This window comes from Lactuca virosa, chromosome 6, assembly GCF_052849685.1.
Source record: "Lactuca virosa cultivar CGN04683 chromosome 6, Lactuca_virosa_CGN04683_v6, whole genome shotgun sequence".
NCBI classification, from domain to species: Eukaryota; Viridiplantae; Streptophyta; class Magnoliopsida; order Asterales; family Asteraceae; genus Lactuca; species Lactuca virosa.
The window spans coordinates 2,199,667-2,212,916 of record NC_136431.1 but is presented as its reverse complement, the minus strand read 5'-3'; the positions used below and the strand labels follow the sequence as shown (position 1 = coordinate 2,212,916).

Below are 13,250 nucleotides of genomic sequence, written 5' to 3'. Positions count from 1 at the left end.
ACTATATATTAAGTGGTTCATTTCAGGTTCTGTTGTTTCATATTAAGTGTTTATTTAATATTGTGAATGATTTTTTTTATAATTTTTGTTGTTCCTTATGTTCCTAGATTACCTGATCGTGTAATAACTCAAAGGGCACAAAAGGCACATAGGTCACAAATTTACCAGTTTCTTTATTTCTCAGTTTTATCATTTTGATGTATTTTTTAATTAATCAATATTCAAACCAGGTTCTAATTTGGGATGGTGAAGCTCAACCCAATGTACATGTTGTCCTCGGTTCCACTAACCGTCTTGATCTGGTAGTGATTATTATACACAATCACAACAAAGTTACTACATCTTCACTTCCATCTTTTATCTTTCCTTTATGTTATCATATTTCTTTTCTGTGATATCAAATTATGGGTGCCGTTTTTCATATGGATCTATATAATTATATTTAAAAACAATTCCTTTTATACCCTTCACCTTGCATGTTTTGACTGATCGCAGTATATTGGCTTTGGTTTTTTTCTCTTTTCTTGGTGATCTTTTTTGTCAATGCAAAATGCACAATTTTACAATTTCACCGTGGGGGTATTCTTTTTCTTCACAAGGTTTAAATTTAAGTTTGCTCATTTATCAAGCTAGACGGATTTGCCCTTGTAGTTGATTTTTATGCTATTTGATGATGATTTCAAGTTTTTGTACAAAACTACCCTTGCTTCATATTTGATGTCTTCTCTATCTGTTTGGATAGAGGGTAATATGATATTTTGGCCTGTATATAGACGATTTTACCCTTAATGTTGATGTTATTTTTTCTGATGGGGTTTTGATGAAATATGCCATCTTTTTTTTTTATCAATTTTTTTCAACAAACTTTGATCGACTTACTGGTAATTAGAATATAAAAAGTTATATAATAATATTTTTATTTATAGCCTTTTATTTGTAAATGTTTCGTATTATAGTTTTAACATTTAGATTTTAGACTTTTATTGCCTTTATCATTATACTTTATTTTTATAGTTTGTAAAATATATATACTATTTGAAATCATTTTGTCTTATTTTTTAAAAGATGGACATAAATAGAATCACAGGGAAATATGTAATTTTTATTTGATTTGTAATCATGCTTTTATAATATTTTGGTTTTTATAGTGGTAAATATTTTATATGCAGGCTACAAACATGGATAATAGATACAATAGAGACAATTGGATATTCTTTTATAAAAAGTGTACATCTCTTTGGGATATACACAAAGAGGTGATTAGTGAGATGTATCTTCATGAAAATTATAATGATTTGGAGCTTTGGGAACTTGTGAAATAAAATACATGATGAATTAGTTCAATGATTCTCTTGGATTGGTTTCTGCTAAAAATGATTAGGTAATGGTTAAGTTGTTTGACTATAAATGAAATTTCTAAATTACCCTTTGATTTGTAGGTGAATTGTTGAGGTGGCTCAAGTAGAGGATTTAGAGTCTATTAGTGATCTTGTGAAAAGATCAGATTGTAAACAAAAGGCTCTTGATTTTTTTTTTTTAAATCTTATGAAGAAAAGAAGAAATTTAAACATTATTACTGATACATTGTTGCAGGTCAGTCAGTATAAATGACATCCAAATATTATGGGACACAATAAAAATAACCATTGTGTATTTTAATGAAAATCTTGAAATTTACATATATGTTTCAGTCTAATGGGTGATAACATATGTGTTATAAATTTTGTTTTTAGTATTATCACATATTTGCAAATTGTTGTGAAATTTGGTTGACTGTTATCATTTACTTTTTTTTTCCAGTAAAACTTGATCAATAACATACTGTTAGATTTAATTATTATCTAGATGTTTGTTTTGTATAGTAGTATACTTGTTATTTGTGTCTTGATTTTAGTTGGAATTATAATTACGTATTAAAAATATATTTTAACATCTCAAATATTAAAGTGATATCATGTTAAAAGATTTTAACACTATAAAAATAATTTTATTTCAAATTCATAAGTAACTATTTATCATATGAATTTTTATATTGAACTTGATTTTAATGTGGTTTGTAATTATTTAAGGTAAATCTATCATTCTTTGTTTTGTAATTATTCTTTTTAAAAATTGAGTTGACGTTACATAACTTCTTTTAACTACACTTATAAAAATAAAAAAGTAAAAAGATAATAAAATAGAACATATGAACAAATTAGAAATAAAATAATTATATATAAGAATAGATAATGTTAACTTAAAAACTATAATTAAAATACATATATCGATTGCATAATTTTATTACCGGAAACAATCTTTAAACCTGTTAGATATTTGTTTAAAAAAAAATTAGATGTGGATGTGTAGAAACTCACTCCATTTTTTTTTTCAGTTGTGGCTTATTTAATTAGATACCCTCTATGTTGCTCTAGAGAACTCTTCTTTCAAAATTTTCGGGAAGAAGTAGGATGTCAATTTGTAAAATGGTTTTTTTTTAGAAAAACATATGCCAAAACAAAAATGTTTGATTCCTAAAACAATTATTAAAAAAAAGATGTTATCAAATTAAAAAACTTTAATTTTAAACAAACTAAAAAAATAAGTTAAGTATAAAAATTAAGGAAAATTTTAAAACAACGACTCTTATCGATAATTATTTAGATGTAGAGTATTTGCGCAAAAACACTAAGCCTCTAGAAACTAATTTTTGAAAAAACAATATTCGTACCTGTCGCTTGGCGCGGGTAAACGTCTAGTATATATATATAGGGAAATGTTATTTGGAAAACAAAAAAACCCTAAAAAAATCCTAAAAATCTTAAAAATGCATAAAACAAATACCTAGATATCACAAAACTTTTTTTTTGACATTTTTTATGAAAAAATCGCAGGTTTTTAAAGAAATTCGCTGAAAAAAAATTTGAAATTTTTTTTTTTTTTATAAAAAAAAAAAAAAAAAAACTGATTTTTTATTTTTTTTTCAGCGAATTTTAATAAAAAGCTGCGTTTTTTTATAAAAAAAATTCAAATTTTTTTTTTTGTGATCTCTAAGTAGTTTTTTATGCATTTTTATGATTTTTAGGGTTTTTTGTTTTCCATAGAACCTAAACCTTATATATATATATATATATATATATATATATATATATATATATATATATAGGGTACGGTTTCAGTGATGATTCAAAAAATGGTGAGGATTGCAATGACAATTCTCCAACAATCGTTTTGTCAATAGCAAAAACATCAAACCCAAATACTTGGTCGTGGTGCATTCGCATGCGACTAACGTCCGTGGTAACTCACACGGACTCGATTATTTAATCACATGCGGCGAACGTGCATGAAACGCTATTTAAGCGAGTTTTATTATTTATTTTCGTTTATTTTGGTTTTTTTTTACGTTTTTTTACTTTTTAAAGTTTTAAAATTTTTCTTTAAAAATAAAAAAAAAAGAATTCAATTTAAAAAAAAAACAGATATATTCTCGGTTTTTATGTTTTTTATTTTTTATTTTTTATGTTTTTTTTTAAATTATTTTTATTATTGTTTTTTTTTCATTTTTTTTAATATCTTTACTACATACTTGAAAATACTATGTTTTTCTTTATTTTTTGATTTTTTAAACTAAATATCGGTTTGAGTTTTTTAATGTTTAACAATTATAAAATTTTAAATAAGAAAAATATTAAGGATCATAATATTTTCCCTTCATACTTTTTTTGAATCATATTATTTTTTGGATAAAAAAATTTTAATCAAATTATTTTGAATCATAGTATTTTGAATGAAATCATTTTTTTAATCATATGATTTTGGATGAATAATATATTCATTTAAATGTGGTTTTTCTTCAAAAAAAATTATGGATCATTATATATTTTGAATCATTTAATTTTGAATAATAAAATATATAGTTAAGGATTATAAAATATTTGAGTCTAAATATTTTTAAATCATAACAAATTAAGGATTATAAACAAATTGAATCATAAATATTTTGAATCGTTAAATTTTGGATCATATTATTTTCAATATTTTTCTTAAAAACTAATATTTTTTAAAATTAAAAATAAATACTTCAAAAACTTATTTTTGAAAAATTCTTTTTTAAATTTGCTATTATATTGAGTAGAAGTATCCCTTAAATTTTTATAATTTTTGAAAAATTTGCTTTTCTAGGGTTTTTTTATAAAAAATAAAGAAATAAAAAAATATTTTTTTTCAAACTTTTATGATTGTGCTCATTTTCTCAAGAATTACATTTTTGTTTTCTTTTTTATATTATTTTACAAAAGAAAAAGTTATGGAAAAAAAAAACAAAATGAAAAAAACCTAAAAAACCCACTTCCTGATAAATTGACATGTGTCAGCTGACTAGGGGCTTTGGTGCGTCCATCGCGTTTCCTCGGATTAATCGATCGCAAGCTCTTTGTAATTTCCATTCTGACATTACAAAATGGTCATTTTTTTTCGAGAATTACATAATTGCACTCTCGATTTTTTTGAACTTATTTATTTTTAGCCTATTAAATCTCAACCATTAAATTTCTAAAATAAACGGCTATGATTTATTCTCACAGTCCTCATCGAAATTAGAGTCCTCACCCGATTCGACTTATATATATATATATATATATATATATATATATATATATATATATATATATATATATATATATATATATATTACTTATAAGAAAATCATACTTTATGAAATATTTTATAAGTTATTATTTTTATAAAGTAACATTTTTCCAATTATATATAACTATTGATGTATTTATTAATAATCAAATTATACTAATAAATAATCATATGTTATTAACAATATCATTCTATAATGACTCTTGGGCATACAAGATCTTTTAATCTTCCACTTGCACAAGACTCATTATATATATATATATATATATATATATATATATATATATATATATATATATATATATATATATATATATATATATATATATATAGGCAGTGGTGAACGTCTACAAAACATTTCACAGCCCCCAATAAGACAGGACGTGGAGTGTAATTCATCAAAATCCATGATGAAAGGTAAAACTAAGAGTCCATTTCTTACAAGCATTGGATATCAATTAAACAATTCAAAAGCTAACCCAACACCATCATGGTCAAAAGGACAAGAGAGAAATGTCTATTACTTTATATATATATATATATATATATATATATATATATATATATATATATATATATATATATATATATATATATATATAGGGTCCGGTTCCAGTAATGATTCAAAAACTTATTTTTTGAATTTTTTAAACTAAATGTAAGTTTGATTTTTTTAATGTTTAAATACTTCAAAAACTTATTTTTGAATTTTTTTTAAAGTCACTAGTATATTGAGTATCCCTTAAATTTTTATGATTTTTGGAAAATTTGTTTTTCTACGGTTTTTTTTTATAAAAAATGAAGAAATAAAAACAATTTTTTTTTCAAACTTTTATGATTGTGCTCATTTTCTAAAGAATTAAGTTTTTGGGTTTTTTTTTAGATTTTTTTTTTCAAAAGAAAAAGTTATGTAAAAAAAACTAAATGAAAAAAACAAAAAAAACTCACTTCCTGAGAAATTGACATGTGTCAGCTGACTGGGAGGCTTTGGTGCATCCATCGCGTTTCCTCGGATTAATCGATCGCGAGCTCTTTGCAATTTCCATTCTGACATTACAAAATGGTCCCTTTTTTTTTCGAGAATTACATAATTGCACTCTCGATTTTTTTAACTTGTTTATTTTTAGCCTATTAAATCTTAACCATTAAATTTCTAAAATAAACGACTATGATTTATCCTCACAGTCCTGACCGAAATTAGAGTCCTCACCCGATCCGACTTTTATATATATATATATATATATATATATATATATATATATATATATATTACTTATAAGAAAATCATACTTTATGAAATATTTTATAAGTTATTATTTTCATAAAGTAACATTTTTCCAATTATATACAAGTGTTGATGTATTTATTAATAATTAAATTATACTAATAAAGAATCAATTAGTGGTAACTTTCAATAAGGTGTGACCCTATAAGATTATATGTTATTAACAATATCATTCTATAATAACTCTTGGGCATACAAGATCTTTCAATCTTCCACTTGCACAAGACTCATCATATATATATATATATATATATATATATATATATATATGTATATATATATACTAGGCATGTTTAAGGCCCGTGCTAAGCACGGCCCACAAAGGGTAATTTGGGTATTTCTTGTACCGTTGTCAAATATATGTTGTGCTAATAACCAATAAATTGAAAGTACAATGGTATAAATAGGTGGATTTTCTATGTACAATGTATGAATAAGAAATGAAGTGGAACTGTCAATGGTGCAGCTGTATATTCAGATTTAAAATGAGCTGCTTCACCATCCTTGATCATATGCAGACATCTGAAATACTCTTTGTTGCACTATATGGTGCCACGAAATTGTCTTTGTAATAAAAAGATGCACCATTTTATCATTACCAACAACCATAATCAGACTACAAGATTAATTTTTCTGGGTTTTGAGAATCTTGGTTATTGGTCATGAATTCTAGAATGTGATAATTTATAGGCAGTAGTGTGTAACAATGGGGTCAACATGGAAAATAGAGATGCAACCTTCAATTGCTTCATAAAATTGTTCTTGTTTGTTAATATAAGTTTCAAACAAATAAAGCCTATCTTCTTCAAATTGGAAACCACTCAAAATAACCAACTTGGATTTATCACCTGCCATGCATATATATTAAATTTAGAGAAAATCACAAAAAATGATGATAAAAAAAACTACAAAAAAAAAACGAAACAAAACCACTGTGAAATTAGGCATCAAAAACATTATTTAGAGGAAAAACAAGAATTCAGTTGCATACTTAACTTCGAGCCTTTAGATGATAATTTTCGAGAGCGGGGACCGACATGATAGAATCCATGGCTTTTTATTAAAACAAAAGTGATACTGATACATAGGTTATGTATAATTAAATTAATACATAACAACACATAAGAGAAAGATTTAATGTAATTAGAACCAAGGGCGGACGCAGGATTTCATGGTAGGGGTGTCACGAGAAATTTTAGTAGTGTCATGCTAGGAGGAAAAAAAATTCGAACATTTTTGCACTTCGTCCGAAAAAGTCGGGGGTTGCCGGTGCCACTACGGGGACCATAGTAAAACCGCCCCTGATTAAAACCTATTAAAATGACAACTTCCTACATATTTTATAATGTCTTTTGGATGTTGCCATAAATTTTAGCTACCACATGAGCATAAAGTGTTTTTCAACTATTAATACCAGCACATATGGGTGCAAAGTGCCATAATTAAACGGATGGGGTTGTTTTTGTTAAAAAAAAGTGATTAAAACAATGATACAATCTCCTTCAATAGTAAAACATGACTTAAATAAAGTGTAAACAAGGCAAGTCCATGATACATCCAACTGATTACAAAAGATGTATAACTTTTTTGCAACTAAATATAAGGGCCAATTTCCTTTTATCTTAAGTACAAAAAAAAACATACACTAACTTACATCATTAAACACATGAAATTAATAGGCAAGAAATACATAATCAATTAGCGTTCTTGCAATTAGGAGAACATCCTTTAATGCATAAGAGAAGGATATTGGCAAGAAATATATCCCAAACCCTGAATGTTTCTAAAGATAAAACTGCACAAAACCATAGCAGACAAACAATAACAAGAAACTTGAGTAATTTTCCACTGAACACAAAAAGAAACCCACCAAGATCAGATAGCATTCACCTTGTTTTTTACTGAAATAAAATCATGAAACTTGAGTAATTTTCCAGGCAATTGAAATTACTTGGTCACATCTTTTTTCTCCACATTACTAAATTTCTTTAGATGGAAGGTCTTGCCAGTAAAATATTCCCAATTTCTACAAGAACTTAAGGGAAAAAAAATCAATCGTTTTCCTTAATTATTTCCGAACTGTGGGTTCCAATTTAACGTAAATATCATCAGTGTTATAACAACCACTAAGAATAATTTTTTGTCTAGCTCGAGCAGTGATTTTTTTTATCATCAGACAGTGATCTATTGTCTGGAATGATGGAGAGTAAATTAGAACCAGGTGAATACATGCCCGTTAATCCACATGAGAAGTTGATGTAAGATAGGGATTGGTGGTGGTACAAAGGGGAATGGGATCTTGAGTGGAACAAAAATACAAAACCTCATACTAATACGCTTCAATAGCATAAATAAATGGCCCAAAACTAATAGCCTTAAGCATCCTTACAGGAATCTGAATCTTGATAGGGCTGATTATCATGGGGCATTCCTCTTCGTTTATCCTGCATAAACAAATCATAACATAGGTTGAAGAAGTAGATGGCGCTGCTACTGCCGTAAATGCAAAGGATAACTTACGGAAGAAATTGGAACTGAAGAATTAAATGTTTACCTTTTGCAATAAAATCCTTGTTCTTCAAATTAAAAATCCCTAATTTCCAAAAAATCACATTAAGATGAAGATGCCAGACGATTTTTCTGGAGTCATTGTTAGGTTTCCTTTTCCTAAATATCTATCTAACTGCAAATCCATCAAAAAACCACTGATAACCTCCATCGACGATGTGTTTGTAAAGAGAGAAAGAGGAAAGAAATTAGCGTTGTCATCAAATTCGCCGTCTCTAATCTTCCTTAAAAGTGGGACAAATTCAACGTTTGAGATTGTAAATGAATACTGAATGTTTGTGTTACCGAATGTTTTTTCACTAAATTGGTGGCCACTTTGGATCGCAAAAAATCATGACGACGAAACCATAGCGATAAAGCGTGCCCTAACTTCTTTCGTTGAATTTGGTAGATGGAACGTAGGATATGTGAAGAATGTGTGATGAAACGTATATGAGGAATTGAAACTACAAACGCTATGTGATGAATCGATACAAGACCTTTGAGGAGGCGGTGTGAAATGATGTCCATCGCGTCGTTTAGACGGTAGATTACGCGGCTTGAAGGAACGTTTTTGTGGTACGATTGCATCGTTCAGAAAACAGGCTACGTGGCGTGAAAGAAACCTAACAAATTTGATTTTTGAGGCATGATAAAATATATATATATATATATATATATATATATATATATATATATATATATATATATATATATATATATATAGGCAGTGGTGAACGTCTAGAAACATTTCACAGCCCCCAATAACACATGTCCTAGAATGTAATTCATCAAAATCATTTCCCAAATGCTCTAAGCTTCAATTGATGTATAAGGTAAGTTTATCAGTTACCCCTTTGTTACAGACATCCTGTTGAACATGAGACTTGGATCTCAGTCAATCTCATTTGGTGTTCAACTTTTGGTAACAGACGTTAGATGTCTATATCTCAACATATAAGAGGAAAAAAAATCTCATCTTAACTATATAAGCCTCTTGCATAGTTCACACCATACCAGAAAATATCTTTTATAACTGCCCAGTTTAGGATCAACATTTGACCATATCTAAGCACAACACTCCCAAGACTTAAGTCTCACTATATATCTCAGGTGTTAAGGATACAAAGATAGTGCCTTTTAATCAAGTATCACTCATAACTGCGATCTATGAGTTGATCTTGATGCGGGTCCGTTTAATACTAGTTCTCTGACAAGTACCTATGAAACTTGGTTACAACCACCTTCCTACTTTCATCTAGTGAGAGTCAACCAATCCAATTTTTATTAGTCTTACTTCATAATTTCTCACATAATTACAATCGACTATGAACTTTTAGAATAATAAGAGTATTCATGGATTAAACATGTTAATATAGAACACAACAAGTATACTCTCGAATAATGAAGTCCTACAACTGAAGTGTGATCACTCATACTTAGCTTAAAAGGAAAGATAGGTCCGACTAAATTTAATTTGTGTGAATTCTATGAATACTATGATCTTCATATTTCACTTTACTCTAAGTATAGTTAAATATCTTGGAGAATATGATTTGTGTTCTTCCTTGACAGCGAGTCTCTTAGCTTCATTAAGTATACTCTCGAAGTCATGAAGATTTCTATGTGATCCTTGAATAGCTGAAATCAACATAGTTTTTCAATGAACTGATTCATCCAATCATATTTTATTTCAACTTCTAAAGTAGTAGTGTATTCTTACTTCGTAGATTGTGACATTATGTTTTTCTTGGACCCCATTCTTAGAAAACTTACTCCTCGTTCCTTAATGAAGTCATAATCCACCTATAATTCATAATCACAGATACCAGTTTTGAAGTTAGCTTTTTATGTAGCTCTTTACGTAAAGATCTTCTTCTAAAATGATTATCTCATGTACATTCTCTTAGCTCTTCTTAAGTACTCTTTGAATGTTCTTATAGTTTTCCAGTGACTTAACCATGTATCCATTTTGTTTCTCACGATATGTTCATACCATAATCATATACCCAGTCTTGTGCAAAATATGACATAAATGATGTATTCATTTTCCAAGCAAATAGAATATAAATAATTTTATCTCGCTCAAACCTATGTGCTAGGTCCTTTTGAGACAAAATCAAAATGGTGTCAAGTGACAATGCCAAGAATCCTCCAAGGAATCTTGTATCTTGACCTTTTTCAAGATATTGTTAATTTATGCAAAAGAATTCAAAATTTTCAACATTCATCTTTATCTATCATTATAGATTTTACATTCCAAGAATGTATTTTTTCATTCGTAAGTCTTTCATTTTAGAAACACCTTCCGACTCAAGGTGAAACGACCTTTCATAGTCGGAATATGATTTTGAATGATTAACTATGTCTCATTCGTATAATATTAGGAATATCACTATCCCCCACTAGTTCTTAGTAAACACACATGCTATTTTTATTTTGATATATAAGCATAGCTTTTATCTTCGTATTAAAATGTCTATTCCAGCCTTGGGATGATTGCTTTATAACTGCAAGTGGATATTAAGCTTTAAACATTTTGTTAGGATAACATGGATTAAGAAAATCTTGAGGCTAAGCTATATAAATACCTTCTAGTAGATGTCTATTAAGAAAAATAGTTTTTCTTGAAATCTATTTTTCATATCTCATATTAAGAATATGTAGTTATTATAAATAATATCCTTGTTGATCAAATCAAGGCTACTTCTGAAAAAGTTTGATCATAGTCATTGTCAAAAGTATGATAAAGACCATTGTAATAACATGAGTATGAGAAAATCCTTTTCAGGAAAGCCTTAAATGTGTATGATATCTATGTACGTATTCTTTCTAAAAGAATCTGTTACTCATTCTAGCCTTGCTATAGAGAGGAAGATTAATCAAGCCCATACTTGATTATTATACATGGATTACATCTTAATGTTCATAGCTCAAAGTTATTAACCAAATTTAAGATATGATATAGCATTTTGGTATTTTGATGGATGTACCAGAAACCATCAAGAGAACCCATCAATGAGAGATTCCATATTTCTCAAGTCAGAGATTATTTCAACCAATAATGCGAAGAATTTGTGTTTGTAAATAGATATTATTCAAGTTCAAAAATTCCTTATTGAAACTAGTGCAAAAAATTGCTACATCAGGATATGGTTCTTGAGCTTCTTCAAGTTCCATGTGCCTCCCACTTGCTTTGTCATTATAAGCTTGATTTCTGGTAACTTAGCTTTCAGAGGAATAAGAGAACTTATCCTTGGTGGGTTTGTATATAATAATCTAAATACTCTTTTAGAATATTCTATAGACATGTAATTTGTTGGTTTTTGTATTTGATGCACCTCCAGGTTCACCTTCCATTATTCGTAGGGATTATCGACTTCCTGACTGTAAAGTTAACCTGAATACAACAAACAATTCGTAAGTTGATTGGCTGGGAGGGGGTCTCGGACCAAAGCTCCAATGATAAAGTCAGTAAAGACCCTAAGAGAGGAATTCTGTAATGGGTTTCAAATGAAGGTTGATAGACTAGTGTGTATTGTTTTTGTACCTGATAAAATGACTTTCATTCTTTATTTAGAGTCAAGATGAAGAAGTGATGGCATCTTAATGTACCGAGCAGGCCTGCCATCTTGTTGCATTAATGGTCGTACGCTCGAAGGTACATTATGTGTACTTGTTAGTTGTTTCTCGTTAATCAAAGGATATATCAGTCACTTATCATAATACAAGATATTTTCTAAGAGTTCAAATGTAGTATAACACTATTTTGACGTCAATTCATATATTGATCGTTGTTTTCTATGGTTTGGTATTCACACATAGTTCGGTACATCCCTAGTTCAGCATATACTTGGTTCGATACATACTTGGCTTGGTATATACTTAGTTTCGTATGGTGAGGGTATACTCGTAGCCTCGAGCTAGGCTATACCCTATTAAGTCCAACCAGTTTGGATCATTACTCTTCTATCAATAGTAATTATTCAAAATTTAAAGAGTTGTGCAAAGTAACCGTTGTAATAGGGATAGGCACCTGAAATAATCTTTGATGTGACTGTTCGGCGGATTATAGTGTTTATCATTTTCTATAACCGTCTCTTCACCTTTTTTCCATTTAAATCAGGTTTGCGGTTACTGGCGTTCGACTTTTTGATGACGGTGTTATATTATTATCAACTTCACATTGCTCAGATCACTCCTAATGGATTTCGAAAAATCATCTGCTTCGTCATGTTGTGCTCTTCTTTGAATGTGGTGCCTTCTGTTACCCTATTTCGTTACTTTTATGTGACCATGTCTAATGGTATTTGGGTGTCCTTTTCTCTCCACCATGGTTTGATAGAGCTGTGACGACCTTCCTACTTACATTAAGTATTGGAAGGAGGAATTTTCTTCGTTCGTGCTTCCAATCTTCTTGGTCGAATGTTTTATGGTGCCACCTCTGACAGAGCCACTGATCCCTAATAGGAAAACTCTAGAAACTCTAATTTGAAATAATATAATATTATTTCAAATCCGGAATTATCTAGTTTCCTAATTATCAATAAGGAATATCCCAAAAACCCTAAAAATCCTTCTTAATTTCGTTCAAGGGGTTAGAAGGTTCTGGAATACCTTCTTGTTCAATTATTGAAGAATTACAACTTCAGTCCTTACACTTTTAATTAATCCAATTAATCCCAAAATTAATTCTAATTAATTATTAATTAAATAATACTCTTTCTAATTAATATAATAATCTAATAATATATTAACAAATCATTTATTTCAACTTCTAATTAATTTA

General features: G+C 28.5%; 1 long non-coding RNA gene across 1 annotated transcript; it reads right to left on the bottom strand.

Moving 5' to 3' along the window:
- Positions 1-7,564: 7,564 nt before the first annotated feature.
- Positions 7,565-9,086, bottom strand: LOC145122790 (uncharacterized). Its single transcript, XR_013714733.1, has 2 exons — positions 8,469-9,086; positions 7,565-8,358 (listed from the first exon to the last, which is right to left on the bottom strand). It is a non-coding gene; the product is annotated as an uncharacterized LOC145122790 (long non-coding RNA).
- Between the last annotated feature and the right edge of the window lie 4,164 nt (positions 9,087-13,250).